Raw genomic sequence first — 16,780 nt, 5'->3', positions numbered from 1 at the left:
AAAGGACACCTGACAGCAAGATATCACACCTGCCCCGAAGAAAATTGACATCATCACATTTTATTTATTTAAAGATGTATTTATTTTATAATATATATATGGTATATACATTATAATATATATAACATATACATATACCATATTGTGTATCATATATTATAATATAAAATCTATACACATATACTATGGGTCTGCATGTCTACGTATAATGTATGTGTCTGAGGAGGCCAGAAGAGGCATTGGATCTAGGAAATTCCTATGACTGGAATTTCAGAAGGTCATGAGCTACCATGTAGGATTCTGGGAATCCGATCCAGGTACTCTGGAAGAGCAGCCAGTGCTCTTAAATGCTCAACAATCTCTCCAGCCCCTGTCACAAAATTTAAAGGATGTAAGGAAATAAGCAGTTCTTAATGTCATTTGGAAGCATCGGCTAAAATGCTAATAATTAGATCCCCTCCATGTAACCCCTTCCACGAGCCTTCAAGAGGAAAGCCGAGAATCATTTTACCCCATCTCTTGGAAGGAAAACCACATTTTCTCTATTAACACAGCAGACACAAGAGAAACCTTTAAACTGTTTGATGGAATCCAGCTTCGCACAGGCATCTCAGAGAGATGAAAGGCCAGAGAAGACTCAAAAGGGAAGGCGATGAGAATGGGGCCTCCCACCTCCTAAGCCAGAAGATTGCACATAAGTTAACTGAAGAAAATGTTCTTGTAATGTGACTGAACTACCTCACTCTGAGAAACCACTTCCCACTAATGCTTTGGTTCTACCCCTAACAACCTTATTCTGTTTATTGTTCAGTTTTAAATGACTGAGCAACTGTAGCTCAGCTATGCATCTCCACGATTAGCCAACACTGTCAGTAGCCCACCACACACGTAAACCACCAACGAATGAAGCTCGTGGTACGGGGGCTTAACTTAAAATGTGAACTGTCACTGTCACACCACACTTCCTGCCTCCATTCAAGAAAAAGTAAAAGATTACGATAGGGCCGGCAAACTGTCATCCTACAGATCAGCAAGCGCATACAGTGTGGTTATGGAGCAGACTCAAGAGCCATTCTCTGAGCCGGGGTTCAAGTCCCACATCTACCACTTAACATTCTGACCTTGTGATGCCGCCCTCTGTGCCTTAGCTAAAAGATGAAGACAGTAACAATAGCTACATGATATGGTTGCTGAGGGCAAGAGGAGTGAGTTAGGGACAGAGACACATAGTACAACCCCCCCACTTGCTGTTATCATATTTGTGATTCATATATTTCCTGGGCATTCACACTAGTAAGCACTTATCAGTACATTAGGCTTAATTCCTCAATCATAAATCCAACTGGTGCTAAAACTTAAAGTAAGTCATTCTTAATCTTTACTAAGAACTCAGTAAAATGCCTTTGCAGGGCCCCACTGCAGTTTCTTCTTTTGCTAATGGTGTGAATTATCAATCAAAGAACCGAGGGCCTGGCACATAAAAGCAAACACTCTACAAGGGAACATGCCAGCTTTCCAGCTTCTGATGAAACCTAAGAGAAGCTTAATCTTTGGTACCAACAGGTTCCCAGATGACACTTTTTATGCTGCTTATGTGGGGAACCACATTTTGAGAATCACTGGAAAGTGAACAGTTAGCTCGTGTTTAGGCTCTAGGCCCTGTCTTCTTTTATTTATGTTCGGAGTCAGGAGACTGAAAGGATAAAGAGACAAAGTAGGTGATTCACCTTTGCATTCAGGCGAGTCACATTGCTAGTTAGGGCCAGCGGGCTGTGAACACATATGCCTATCACTACAGGCTGGAGCTTTCTAAAGATGCCCATAAGACCTGCTGGCTTGTCTTGCTGCCACCTGTGAGCATGTATAATACCAACATGGCCACATTACCACTGCAGCCAGAATCCTCGAATCGCCAACATGGGGTGGAGCTAGACTAATGCTGTAACTCTTCAACAAGTAAAGGCATGAGTTAAATGTTTGATACCTCATTCAATATAGCTTAAATAAACCAATGTCTATCAGTGACATGGTCGCACGCACTTTTAATCCCAGCACTCAGAATGCAGAAACAAGTGAATCTCAGTGAGTTCCAGGCCAGCCAGGGCTACAACCTGAAATCCTGCCTGCCTTAACTAACCTACCAACTGACAAACAATCAATACCTATCATCTCTATGACACAAATACCCACATCATATCCAATCTATTAAACACTCATGTACATGAGGAGGAGTAGCCTATTCTTAAAAATCAGCCAGGATGTCTACCCTATCTCATTAACTTCTATCTGCAATAATGTTTTTATGTTTTCCCTCTTGAGGTCTTTTTCTAGTTAATTATAAAAATTTCTCACTGCAATATGCTCACGAAACAACTGTCAAAGAGAAAGCTAAATATGCTAACACACATTTCCAAAGTGACAAGTAAACACTGGAGGATTTGGAACAAGAGTTCAGTTAGACGAAGCGTTACAGGAGGCCTTCTCTACCTATGGCTCCTGTAATGCTATCTTCCCACATCCCCAAATTCAGAAGTTTCTAAAGCAAAACTGGGACCTGCTATGTGCTGACTGCTATACTATACCAAATCATTAATGAAGTCACGTAAGAACTGTATTAGATATAAATAATCTAGAGATTACTAAATCTTAGCATTCTTGGTAAAGGATCTTGAAAGTTACTGCCTGTAGGCAGAAGGGTGACTGTGTACTTCCCTCTCTTTACTGGAACCCTTTGACTCTCTCTCTCTCTCTGCTTCTCTGAGACAGACTAAGACTAAGAGCACAAAGCTTCTGTTTTATTTGTGTGTAGACTGATAACTTATTTTGCCCAAAAAGAAAAGGAAAATCCCTTCTTTCTAAAGATAGGGCAGAATATCACTAAGTTGCCCATGATGGCCTGAAAAATCTGTTTCCCAAAGTACTATGGTTAGAGGCATGCATGTGCAATGCCAGGTTTAAACTAGACAATGAAATACACACAATTGAAATAACAAGAACAGAATCACACATGACCTTCCAGTGTACTGAGCCAGAACAGCAATTCCCTGGAAGGCTATCCATGGGGACCCTAGTCTACAACTCATTTCAAAGGAGGAAGAATTCCTCCTAGAATATACCATCATTCTACACAGAATAAAAGGACAGACAGACACGCACACGCTTTCAAAACTTTTTCTTAAGGAGGGCTTCCTGTTCCCCTCTTAGCACTGTTGAAATTCAACATCTGAGATGAAGGAAACTTGTTGTGTCAAGCTCCCTTGAACACATTCTCTGGGTGTCACATTCCATCTTTTTAGGTACTTTTCTGTAGCTCCCCCCTAAAAAAGGTCAACACTCATGTGATACATTTAGTCTTACATTAAACTCAGCTGAAAAATCAGAATTAAAAATAAAGGAGCTGGAGAGATGGCACAGCCGTTAAGAGCACTGGCTGCTCTTCCAGAGGTTCTGAGTTCAATTCCCAGCATCCATATAGTGGCTCACAACCATCTATAATGGGATGTGATGCCCTCTTCTGGCATGCAGGCATACAGACAGGGTACTCATACATAAAAGTAATTAATTAAATTAATTTTTAAAAAAGAAGAAAATCTAGGTAGGATGCAGTGGTGTGTGCCCGCAGTCTTAGCTACTGAGAAGACTGAAGCAGGAAGACTGAGCCACTGAGTTTGGAACTAACCTGGGTGACACAGCAAAATGCCCTCTCCAAACGCCCATCCTCATGTAACAGATCCATGCTGGATCATTGTTAGGCAAGCTCTCTACCGCTATACTGCATTACCAGCCCTGAAAACCTAGCTTACCCTACCACTCCCTGCAAAGTGTCATTCTACCTGTATTAAGAAGATCAAAAATCTTCAACCGAGTCGAGCACTGGTGGCACACACCTTTAATCCCAGGACTCGGAAGGCAGAGGTCTCTGAGCTTGAGTCTAGCCTGGTCTATGGAGTGACTTCCAGAACAGGCTCCATAGCCTACTGGGAAGCCCTGTCTCAAAAAGCAAAACAACAACAAAATTTTCATCTGAGTCCTAAAGCAGGATCGCTTCTTCACTTTTCATAAGGAAATAATATGGCACATTTTCCTAAACCTTTAAAAAAAAAGCAGGAATTGTATGCCATTAGAACAAAATCTTATTATATTGACTAAAGGAAACAGCATCACATCTTATGAATGACTTTCCCACAAAATTCCTAAATATTTTATTAATCAGCCAAGTGACTTTTTAATATTCACACTGTTTCATCCAACCAGAGTCCTTGAATGCTCATCTGTGAAGAGATATGGGGATCCAACGTTGAAAAACAAAACCATATAAAGCAATACTACATGGCTCTTGTGGTCTAACTTGATCACTTTATTTCTCCTACGTACATGTGATGGAGGAGGGTCATCTGTCTATGTGTTACTTTCATTGGTTAATAAAGAAACTGCCTTGGCCCTTTGATAGGACAGAAAATTAGGTAGGCAGAGTAAACAGAACAGAATGCTGGGAGGAAGAAGGCAGTGAGGCAGCCGCCTCAGGCAGTCACCATGACTCTCCGAGACAGAGGCAGGCTAGGATCTTTCCCGGTAAGCCACCACCTTGTGGTGCTACACAGACTACTAAATATGAGTTAAAGCAAGAATTAGCCAATAAGAGGCTGAAACTAATGGGCCAGGCAGTGTTTAAATGAATACAGTTTGTGTGTTGTTATTTTAGGTGTAAAGCTAGCCATGTGGAGCTAGGTGGGACGAAAAGCAGGCCTGCCTGCAGCTCCTTCTACACACATGCCCATCACAGGAGAATCTAGCTGTAAGTAAATTCCTGGGATTTTATAAACCCAAACCCCCATTTACTTATGCTCAGAGGTTTGCAGTATCATATCTATATCTATAAATTATTTGAGATAGTTTATCAAGAAGAACCCTTTGCCCTGGCCCAACCTGGTTGAGCCAGCTTCTCCTAGGTGCTGCCACAGGGGACTGGAAGTGAGTGCCTCTTCTGGTCTCCCTGCTGTTACCTCTCCTTAAGCTTCAACTTACACCCAAATATTGTAGCCCATTCATGCCATGGCCTTGGGATGTGTCAATATTCCTATAAAATTAAAGCCAGGAACCAAACTCAGCTCTCAGCTCAACGATTCCCAAGGCAGAACATCTTTTCCATTTTGCAGTTCCTCCTCTGCGTGGACAGAGGCACAGAGAGTGCCAGCATTTTCTACTCCTGGAACTGGCTATACAGATCACGTGACTGCTGAAATCCCTGAACAAAAGCTGGCATTGTCCACTTTTCCTTGAAATCTCCAAATCCAGGATAAGACCAGCAATCAAGTAGCATCTTAATCGTCCAACAACCTTAAATCAATTGATCAAATTTTTCTCCTTGGGTTTCCTCATAACTAACTTGATATCTATAAGAGCAATTTTAACCAACTTTAAAGCTGATTGGTAGTATATCTATTTAAACATATTTATAGTATTTATAAGGGGAAAGAGCTTATAATAGTGGACATGACAGGCTGAAGGGCAATTAACAGCCCAGCAACAGCTGTGATGTCTTCAGAATTCTGCAGGGACATCAGAGGATGAACTGGGAGCATGCACTTTCCTGCTCTCTACCCATCAGCTCCAACGGAACAAAGCTCTCTATACCTGTGATTCACAGGGCTGCTCTCCAGGCAGCCAGAGGCTATTCCATTCCATGCCTGGACACTTCCCTACCCGCACCTCCAGTTCTACCACTTTGCTAACAGTGTCCCTGAGACTCCACCTACCAGCGGAGATGACAAATGGAGCAGCCTTCACAACCTGCTACAGGTCGCTTCTTCCAGTTGCCACAAATTTCAAAGACAAACTATTCCAACCTCTCAGCAACACTCTTCTGTACATATCCTTGTGCTATCCCCACTTCAGAGGGACTGCTCCCAAACTTGCTTCTTGGGAAGTCCTGGCTTTTAATTACCTTTCTAGCTACTCTGGGCAGCTAACATATAGACAATTAATTCCTATTTCTTATATGTAATTCAAATGTGGTTTTCAGTTTCCTGACACTGTGAGAAAATGATTACAATGTAAGAGAATCCTTTCCACCTTTAGTGTGGCAATCTGGAGTCAATCAAAGTTTCCCTAGATACTGGCTAGACTCAATTTTAACTAACTAAATTTTCAAAGAAATAATTTTGCATATTAAAAAAAACACCAAGAGCTTATCTGAAAAAGAAGTTCATACTATCCTTACAGTGTAAGTAATGTACTACAGAAAATTTAAATGTACGGAAAAAGTCTTAAAGAAAGTTAATATATTGAAAGCTAACGTATCCACAAGTGATTATCAGATATAGTCCTTCTGGGCATGATGACAAGTCTACAGAACTATCCCAGCACAAAGAAGGCTGAAGCAAAAGAACAGTAGTTAGTTTAAAGCCAGCCTGGGCTACAACGAAGGGCCCTGATTCTTAAAAAACAAACAAACAACAACAAAACCACAACACACACACACACACACACACACACACACACACACACACACACACACAATCAGACTAGAGATGACTCATTTAAGAAGGTCTGCTGCTCTTGCAAAGGACTTGACTTTGGTTCCCAGCATCCACATTGGGCATCTGATGCCCTCTTCAGGCACCTGCAGTTACATGCAAATAGCCACACATATCTATACAATAATACAATAAATCTTATATCACAGTCCAAGATCTCTTCTCTAGTGTCTTTCAGGGTACCTAGGACTTTTCTGGTGTGGAGGTATCTACTTTCTTTAAAACAGAAAAAGTTTTAAAAACAAAAACAATGGCATCTTAGGACCGGACAGATGTCTCAACAGTTAGGACCGGACAGATGTCTCAACAGTTAAAAGCACTTGTTCTAACAGAGGAGCTGGGTTTTATTCCCATCACCTATACTGTGTCTCACAACTGTCCGTAACTCTATAACTGTCTGCTACTGAAGATCTGATGCCCTTTTCTGACCTCCATGGGCATCAGACAGGCATATGGTGCAGACATACTTTCAAGCAAAGCAATCAGATATGTAAAATAAATTTTTAATTAAAAAAGTGGCACCCAACAAAATAATGCTAGCATACCACACAAATCAAGGTTAAATGTGTTATTGCTGGGATTTAACTTGCATGGCTTTTTAAAACTTTATTTTTTATATATTATATAAAATCGCCCCCATATGCTATTCACCCCACTAGCTCTCACTCATTCTGGACCTGAAGTGCCAAATACGTGACCTCCACATAAGTGATGCCGTACACAGGAGACAACTACATACTAACCAACTGACTACTGTCTCCATGGTGATAGCAGGCCATCTGGAAGTACTCAAGTGTCATTTTTCTAAACATTATGTAATATTTAGAAACTACTAGTAATAATTAGCAATTATGCTCATAATAATCTAGAAACAAATGTAGATTACTTGAAGGTACTTTGATTTTTTTGGTCCGTTTTGTTTTCTCTTGGTGTATCTCTGTGTACCACATACATGCAGAATACAAAGAAGACAGAAGAGGGGGCCAGATCTCCTGGAGCTGGTGGTACAGACCGTTCTGAGCTGCCACGCTGGTGGCGTGAATCAAATCTGGGTCCTCTCAGTGTGGCCAGTGCTCTTGACTACTGAGCCACCTCTTTAGACATTTGTTTGTTTTTTGTTTTTGTTTTTGAGACAACGTCTCTCTATGTACATCATTCGGGCTTTAAACTCACAGAGCTCTACCTGCCTCTGGAGTGCCCAGCGCTTTTTTGTTTTTCAATTTGAACTTATTGATGCTTTTGAAGAAACTTAAACTTATTAGCCAACCTGCACTACTTGGAAAAAAACACAATTATGTAAATTAAGGAAATGAAGTTATAAAAATGATAACTTGGTTCTACTGCATTTAGAACTTCTCGGTGAGGCTTGACAGACACAAAGGGGAAGAATGGAACAATTAACTTGCCACAAAGTCACATATAAATTCACTCTGATGAGGCTAACTAATGAAAGAAAACAAAACCGAAAGTGCCCATCTTGTCACTTTAACAGTATTCCAAGTCCCAGCTTGGCAAACTGTCTTTTCCCTTGAGTTCACATATCCTGAAAAGAGCACACTTCAAGGCATGGAGGGATAAGGTGTGCAGGGGCTGGGGGATGGATGGAAATGCCCTGATGCTCACTCCAAGCTAAAATACAGTATTTAAGGTAAGGGGCAAAGCGACTGCTGTTCTTCTTTTCTCATTGCCACCTCATCGACTCAGCTGACCCAGTTTGAATGCTGCCACCAGTTCCACAGAGGCTACATGACCTGACCTGAACATCTTAAGGTGACACGTGGGAAATAATCCGGTCAGTTCCGGGAAGGCTGAAAAAGAAACAGAAGGAAAACTTCTCCGTAGCCACCAATAAATACAAGTTTCAGGGTATGGCTCACCCTAACACCATCAAAAGATGCACTCAGAACAGTGGGAGACCAGGGACCATAAAACAAAACGTATGTGATGCTAAAGACAGTAAGAATAACAGACTTTGAGTCTAAAACTGATGCACTCAGAGGATCCGTCTTTCTTCCTTTAGCAGTAAAACTCGTTTAACTTTCAGAGTGCCAAGCAAACAAGAATCAGAAACATTAGAAACCGTGTAAATATGGAAAGCAAGAGCCTCTTCTCCCCATCCCTAAAGACAGGAGGCCACAACAGACCAGAAATAGCCTCTGTGAGCCTGCTTCTGAGCAAGAAAGGAACTGTGCATCAGGAGTGCTTCCCCTGTGATGTTATAGTGAGCTCAAACATGACTATATATGGTATGTTGATGGGATGAATGGATGCAAACACCACGTAGAACTTATATCAGACACGGACCAGCCTGCAACGAACCCAGTTCTCCTGCATCCTAGGCCCCCCAGACACCCCAGAAGTCAGAGTTAAATGCACACATTTCAAACAGCACTGTCTCCTGACTTAGTGGCATTTGAGTGGCTCACTGCTCCAAGTCTGTGCGAATGCACACACTTCCTTCTTCATCCTGCTCCACATTCCCCCTCCCTCCCAAGTTGTGCACTCCAGTCCCACAGAGGCATAAATGCATACTCAAGAATGCTGCTGCTGAATAGGGCCTATGTTACATGACAGAGGGCACCATCGGCTGCTCGAGAAACAGCTGGCCACGCAGCCTGCCTGTCGCAGACAAGCTCCTCATCTGCACAAAGTATTTTATTCACATCAAGTGTTCTGATTAGGAGAGGGGAAGCCAGACTGTGAATTGGCGCGGGGGGGGGGGGAGTAGGGGGTGTAGGCCAGAACCCAAAGATGTTTTAAAGTCCTGAATGTGACAAAGCAAGGAGAAGGCAGAAGAGGAGAGAGGAAGAGGAGAAGAGGGGGGAGGCAGGCTTCATCACTGACTTTAACAGTCTTGCCCAACCTGTTCTGTGGTATGTTCTGTTAACTAACTCCTTTCTGGCAAAGGGATGCAAACAGCCACCCCTTTCTTTCTTCTTCCTCTCCTCACAGCCCTGTGGGCAATTAAAGGCAGGCTAACAGAGAAAACCACCGAAGAGAAGAGCTACACCCATTCCTCAATGCAATCCAACCCATAATTTTGATCATATTGCTGAGACCCTTCCTATCAGCTAATAGACAGAGCCTTCATCCCAGTGAAAACTCCTAAGCCGGTAGTCCTCACCATCTTCCCAGTTCCCCTCCTTCCCCTCCGAATGTGACAATCATGTTTAAGCTTCTCTATGTCCACTTTCCAAGCTCTCAGACAAAGCACGATGCTGGAGAAAACAGGCTAATTTTCTTTATCTTTACGGCTTGCCGTTAGGCACTCACAGGGTTAATGGGTAGCCTCCAGACCAGAAACCTACCTGCTTAGCAACAGAAGCATCCACTAAGCCACCCGGGCTGTTCTGACATAGGAAAAGCAGTTTCTACCTGCTGGTAATTCCTGGTGGTGTTTTCATTGCCATTTCAAACGACACACATAATTAAACACACACAAACTACTGTAAAGGGAGAACTATCTGCAACTTCATGCATTTTAAACGCACAGATCAAAACCAAGCACGGAAACATGGGACGCTGCGTATGTAGAACATGCTTTAAATGTTAAGGAAAGGGCCGAGAAGGCTACAGTTGAGAACCCTTAACCATGAGTTTGCCTCACCACCCAATCGGCTTCTTAGGAGACATCTTCACAGAAGAACAGTGACTTGAGAAAGAGCTCACACCAGACTCTACTTTCTTCCTCTATGTGTTTGCTTATGCCAATTTTCAACAAAAACACAAATATAATCCAGTGTCTTTATAACGTCTCTGAAAAACAGATGGATGTCAGCCTGGGCTGCATAGTAAGACATGCAAAAAAAGAAAGAAAGAAAAAAATATGAATTTACCCTTAAGATTTAACTACACAGCAGGGTGTGGTGGGTGGCACACGCCTTTAGTCCCAGAACAGGGGTAGAGGCAAGTGGATCTGAGTTCAAGGTTAACCTAGTCTACAAAGCAAGCCCAGGCCAGCCAAGGCCTGGTAAAGACCCTGGTTTCAAAAACAAACCAAACCAAACAAACAAATCAAAGATTCAACTACACAAAGCTTCTTCATTTGCAGCAACCTGACAGTATCATTTTAGAAGCCCTCGGTTATCAACGCACGTGGAATCAGTTGTTATAGGATGCTTCTAAAAGAAATTCATCTTGGCCCACCCAAGATCCAACAGCGGTTGGAGCAATCACTGTCGACATGAAAAGCACAGCAGAAAGGGATGCTAATGCTCCCCAGCGGGAGTACATTAAACTATAAAGGAGGAATAATTTCAATGTAAACAGCTGCCGCAGCCAATCAAAACGTGCGTGTGAGCGGAAACAAGTGAAAATCCTAACGCGAGCATTAGAGTCCCGCTTTAAGAATGATCAAGTAATCCAGAAGTATTCTAGAAACACTTGAGAATACCATATTACAGTTTAACTTAAATTATTTTTTAATTAATAAGCTTTATTATGGTGTGATTGACAAAACTTGCCAAGCTGGACATACACCTCAGTGGTAGTAACTGCCTAGCATAACAAAGACTCTGGGTTGAGTCTTAGCCCTGGGGGGTGGGGGGCTGTATTTATTTTATTTATTTATATATATATATATATATATATATATATATACACACACACACACACACACACACACACATAATGTTTTGATATATATATATCATTGTAAAGTGGTTAAACCCATTACTTCATGCTTATATTTTCTATGAAAGCATTTATAAATTAATCTTAAATTCAGTATTTGATGAGATAATGTACAAAGAACTTTCTAACGTCAATTGAAAATTCAGCCTCAAAGTCACAATGAAGTTTTTGACTTACAAAAAGCATCTGTGCAAAAGCCCCCCCAAATAAATCTTTCTTTAACCAACTAAAATATCTACTCAGAAATCTCAGACCACTCTTAGCAAACTAAAACCCTTTTTCTGAAAATTACACATTTGAAAAATATAAATTGGGTCATAGAAATTCTAGTGTGAAAAAATAGGATTTAAAGTAAAAACTTGGTCCCTGCAAAAACAAAAACAAAAAAAAAAAAAAAAAGCAAGGGTTGGGGGAGGAATCCATCTCTGCTGATGCTCACTGGTCACAAGCAGAGTGGGCTGCAAGACCAGTTGTATCTAACAGTTGTGCTCCAAACAACAAATGGTGCATTCATGAACTGCAAAAAGGCAAAGCTGTTCAGAGGCTTGTAAAGCCTGCTTGACACGATGAGCTGCTGACTGTACTGTTGTCCCCCAGTGAAAAAGGACTGAATTCAGTTAGAGACACAGGCGGACAACTTCAGCTGTGGCAAAAACGGTTCAGATAAAGAGGCCCCCAGTACTATTTAACCCTCTTCTACCAGGACCTGGGCCTAATGATAATTGAGCCAACATCTCCACCTAAGATAACCCTGGGAGAGGGAAAGACACATTAGGAACCAGAATCCACACCCTCTTCTCCCCTCAAAGAAAATAGTCAATACTCCAAGCCCCATAACATCAGACTAGGCGATTAAACGTCCATAGCCTGATTGCCTGAGACACTACGTCTCCACGGCTTTAACAAAAGAAACATCTGGTACCTGCTACTCAGCATCCCTGATAATTCTGTTGGAGCTCCAAGTTCTTAAAAAATTAATTAGTGGCATTTACACCTGCCAGTGCTGAAGGCCATGGTGGTTCTAGCACAGGTGCCACACCACCCTGTTTAATAGCCAACTCAGCTTTGCAGCAAGGGAACAGCTAGGATAATTTGGATAATTACCAATTCTCCTTTCATTGGTCTTAAAAAAAAAAAAAAAAAAAAAAAACCTAGTTGCTGGATTTGTGAGATTGGCCCTGAGGGTAAAGGTGTCCATTACAAACTCAATCCCAGGAACCACTGAGAATGGACTCTTGGAAACTCTCCTATGACCCACATGAGTGTCAACGCACGTTTAAAAACAAAACAAAAAACCACACACACAAACAAAAAACCATCTATTTGACTCATCAGATTGTGTGTGTGTGGGGGGGGGGGTATGTAGCTCTGGCTACCTTAAACTCACAGAGATGCTTGGAATAAAGGCGTATGCCACCATGCCCACCTCATCAGAAGCGTTTGGGTTTTTCGAGACAGGGTTTTTCACATCAGAAGTTTTTGACACAAACGCACCAAATTACCTGGTCCTAGCCTTAGCCTATGCTAGCAAAGGAGGCAAATCTTTAGTCTCCTACTGCGCACTATACGGGAGGGCCACTTATCCGAGGCTACAACCCTGGCTCAGCTCTTTTCAGAGTTGCAGGATGGTAAGGCTACTAGAGCACCCAGTCAGGAAGCTTCGAGACTGACCCTGTGGATTAGACTAAGTAAGACAGCGCATACTCAGCAAGCCGGCTCCGGGCTCCGTGGCAAGCAACCTTTGCCCGACAGAAGCAGTAGCAACGGTATCCCCTTCGGTGATGCCCAAGTTCAGAACACCAAGAAACCTCACCGCAGCTAAGCAGCCTCATTTTTTCCTAACTGGTCCCGAGAAGAGAAACTTGAAACAGCATTCAAAGAAGACAAGGGCGCCCCACTTTCAGAAGAGGGACTGGAGCATGGGGGGGGGGGCTCCCCACGAAGAATGCAAAGCCCTAGGCCTGGCTCGGCACTCTTCTGGGCCTCTTCCTCTGTTCTCCGAATGAGCGTCATTTTAGAAACGCTCCCCTCCCCACCCCCACCCAGGAATTCAGAAAGGCCGCGCTAAGGCTCCACTCGCACACTCGGCCACCTGGCTGCTGCCACTCTGCTGCTGTCCCCACGTGGAAGTCCCTGACTTCCTGCTCCACGGGGGCCTCCTGCGGGTCCAGCTCTGCAGCGGCTGACGGGCCCAGCACCAACCACCCTCCAGCCATCAGCCATCGTGGGGGAAACCCCAGAGCCTTACGGGGACTTGCTGAGGGGCGGGGGGATACATTCTGCGAGCAGACCAGCGCAGGCCTCGGAAAACTTCCGAAACTGTAAACGTGGCCACGAGCTAGAAGCCCTCAAACTACCCTGAAGGAGGAAGAGGGTCTTGCTCAGAGCGCCCACATTTTCTAAGCTCTCCCTGAGAGAATTCTTTGGAAGGCGTCGTGGCGCAACCAGCTCGGAGGACCTTCGGTTGCCACTCAGCTGCTGCACCCCGTCAGGGCTGCGGTGAGATGAGAGCCTCAGGAGAGAGATCCTGAGAGGCTGAGAGCAGAGCTTCAAGGTCCCATGAGGGATGCCAGCGCCCGGCCCTGCCCCCAGCCGGCGCGTCAGCCAATCGGCGACGCCGCTGGCCTGACTGACAGCTCCGTGGCCCGCTCGCAGGGTGCCCAGCACTCGAGCTGAGGTGAGGCGGGCGGGCGTCGTGCAGGTCCCGAGGAGCCTGGACAAGCACGGCCAGCTCCTCAGCCGAGGAGGTCACCATAGGCCCTAGAGGGCCGGGCTCGGCGGCTAGGGCGCCTCATCCCTCACACCGTGCCACCCGTCCGCGCCCTGCACGCCTTCGTAATGGCTGCCCGTCTCATGCCCTTCCCCAGTGCGAGCCGATGCCCCGCCGGTCACCCGGCGTGCTGATCAGGTCCTGACGAGGACAGACCTGGGCCTGAGGGCGCCCACGCACTTTTAAGGCTTACACCGAGGGCTTTAAGTTCCTCCAACATTCACCTCGAGGTCGCCGCCACAGTCGTCGGAGCATTCCCAGACCCAACAGGCCGCCGGGCAAAAGGGCGGGCGACGGCTGTGAGCGCCTTAAAACCCCCGGGTCAAAGGGACAGGAAGACGACGGCTTAGTTATCCGCGTTGAAATTTTCCCATTTTCGCTAGGGGGGAAAAAAAAAAAAAAAAAAAACCCAAATGACAGCCAAAGTTCTGGAATATTACATGATATGTGAAACTTGCCTGTTTATTCTATATTTGGCAATATGAATTCTAGCACTTTGGTTTACGAGTTACTGGGCTAACTCTAGAAATACAAATGGAGATCAGACAGCCAACACGAAGCATCTTTTAGAAAAGAGTAAGGGAAATCCCTGTGACATAAGTGTTACTCCATTTCTTCGCTGAGGCCTCAGGAACCTTTTATCCTTGAAGGATGCTTTTTCGTAAGTCTCTAAAGTCAGCTGGCCTTGCCAATCACGGCATCTGGACAAATCTGTGTTAGCCTCCACACATAAAATGGTAGGCCTCATAAAGACTTGCTTTTCCCTTCAATTCTCAATAATTAAAAAAAAAATTCAACAGCCACCTGACCTTGGACTCTCATTTTCATCTGTCTCTTGCAGTCCACTCTCTTTACTAACCATTCAGTACACTGCAAGCCCTGATAAAAGTAGTTAATGTTTACTGAAACCTGCGCATGAACTGTACTGGGCCCGATAGGAGTGAAAAAGGCAAAGTTCTGTTAACGGCATCCATGTATTGCAAGGGGGTGGGGGTGAGGATATTCTTCTCTAGTTGGAACCTAAAAATTCTCAATGTCCCAAGTTTAACGAGTTATGTCGACATATATCACCCATGAAAAGATGCTTTTTGATCTATTTTGTCGCCTGTAGAAGTTTTCTGGAAGAAACACACATCAATGACCTTTCTAGCTGTCAGAAAACACAATTTCATAAAATTCAAAACTGAAGCAAATTTATATTTCATGTTGTCATTTTTTGAAGGCCCATATACTTTATCAGTGACCAATTTTAATTATGCTGCCAAGTATTTATCTGAGTAGTCTTTGTAAATACATAACTCAGAGAAAAAAGGTTAGTATTTCTCACAATTATCGTCTAAAATCTTTCCCTTAGCTCTTTAATTTTCCAATGTAAACAGTTTACTTCAGCCTAAGTAGATATGATTCTTAACATCTCTTTATACATTTACTACATAGTGAATTATATAGCAGAACTTGTTAGTAACTCACTCTGTATTTCTCATTTCTATTTTATCCTTTTTTTTCAAATAACCTCAGTTAACATAAAATTTCAACCTCTACACATCCAACATACATAGACTTTGTCACAATTAGGATGCTCTCAGGTGTTTAAAGCTAACTTTCTCTTTCCCATCCCCCTTGCATAAAGAGCACCAATAGAATCAGTCACCTTGGAAACAAACATCACCCAGTGTTTGCAGAACAAACAATGGTACCTTTTCAGCCAGTACCAGGCAGGCAGGGCAAGGGGCAGCCAAGCAATTCTGGGCCTTACAGGAGTATTAACATATTAAATTCATTCAGTGCACCAGAGAGTAGTTCATTACTAACGCTGAGGTGTGCTCTAACATGAGAGCCTTTGGCGAGACATCACACACAAAGTTTAAAAAAAAAAAAAAAAAAAAAAAAAACTTACACTTGGAACTGTTTAGATTTATATATATATAAAAAAAAAACAAACATAAAGCTCATTCTTGTTACTGATGATCACTCTCCAGAAAGCAAGGAAGTTGCAGGAAAAAAGCAAAAGCATGTTTCATCTAATTATTCCTACCAAGGCATCACGTTATTCTTCTAGTACACCACCATATTCATTTGTATATTGCCTGGCACCTTAACTAGCTTATGAATTTCTGGTAACTGGAAAATCTAAAAAAAGAAAGAAAGAAAACTAAAACAAAAAACCCAAACCCCTCAATTTCCAGAACAATTTTTAAAAATAGCAGCAAAGAAATACATGTATCTATATGGACTTCAGACAGCAAAAGCTACTTTTTGACCTTGGGTGACAAGTACCAAACTTTCATTTCCTGAAGCTTTACAGCAATGCAGCATTTTGAGCAGCTCAAGATCTCGAGGGATTCGGACAGCTACTGTTTTGAAAAAGCACAAATGGGCACTTAATTAAAAAGAAACACACGTGTGTTCTTCAGATCCTTCAGCATGAAGAACTTAAATGTCCAAAGAAAGTCGCCGTTTCCTCCTTTTTCTGGTGGGTTTTCCTTCCACCAATTAAGAAAGAAGCCTAAGTCTAACTGAAGTATTTGGACAACAGTTTGGTTGTCCGTTGAATACCACAGTTACTGGCATTTTCTACACCTCGAGACTAAGGCACAAATGCCTAATTAACCAACACGCAGCTTTAAACAGGATAAAGTGCCAGTCTTTCTTCATTCCATTTCTTCCCCCTCAAAGATTTGGGTCTTTAACATCCTTGAGTAAAACTGCACATCAGACGGGTGTGTGCGTGCGTGTGCGTGTGTGTGTGTGTGTGTGCAGTCTAATTAAAAGATGCTTTTTCACAGTGACAGGACATCAGTTAACATTATCAACCTCCCCCGGCTGGCACAGTGAGGAGGCA

The 16,780-nt window shown here is 43.1% G+C and overlaps 1 protein-coding gene across 8 annotated transcripts in view; it reads right to left on the bottom strand.

The window, feature by feature from the left end:
• Positions 1 to 16,780, bottom strand: part of Rreb1 (ras responsive element binding protein 1) — a 180,122-nt gene that overhangs the window by 79,431 nt on the left and 83,911 nt on the right. Inside the window, exon 1 of one of the 8 annotated variants that reach the window (XM_038335482.1) lies at positions 13,417 to 13,667. The exons of the other annotated variants lie outside the window; for them this stretch is intronic. The gene's annotated coding sequence lies outside the window, so the exon portion shown is untranslated. Of the gene's footprint in view, positions 1 to 13,416; positions 13,668 to 16,780 lie in introns of those variants that run through there. 8 annotated transcript variants of the gene reach the window in all.

This window comes from Arvicola amphibius, chromosome 6, assembly GCF_903992535.2.
Source record: "Arvicola amphibius chromosome 6, mArvAmp1.2, whole genome shotgun sequence".
NCBI lineage: Eukaryota > Metazoa > Chordata > Mammalia > Rodentia > Cricetidae > Arvicola > Arvicola amphibius.
The sequence above is the reverse complement of the archived record's forward strand: the minus strand, read 5'-3'. Positions and strand labels throughout refer to the sequence as shown.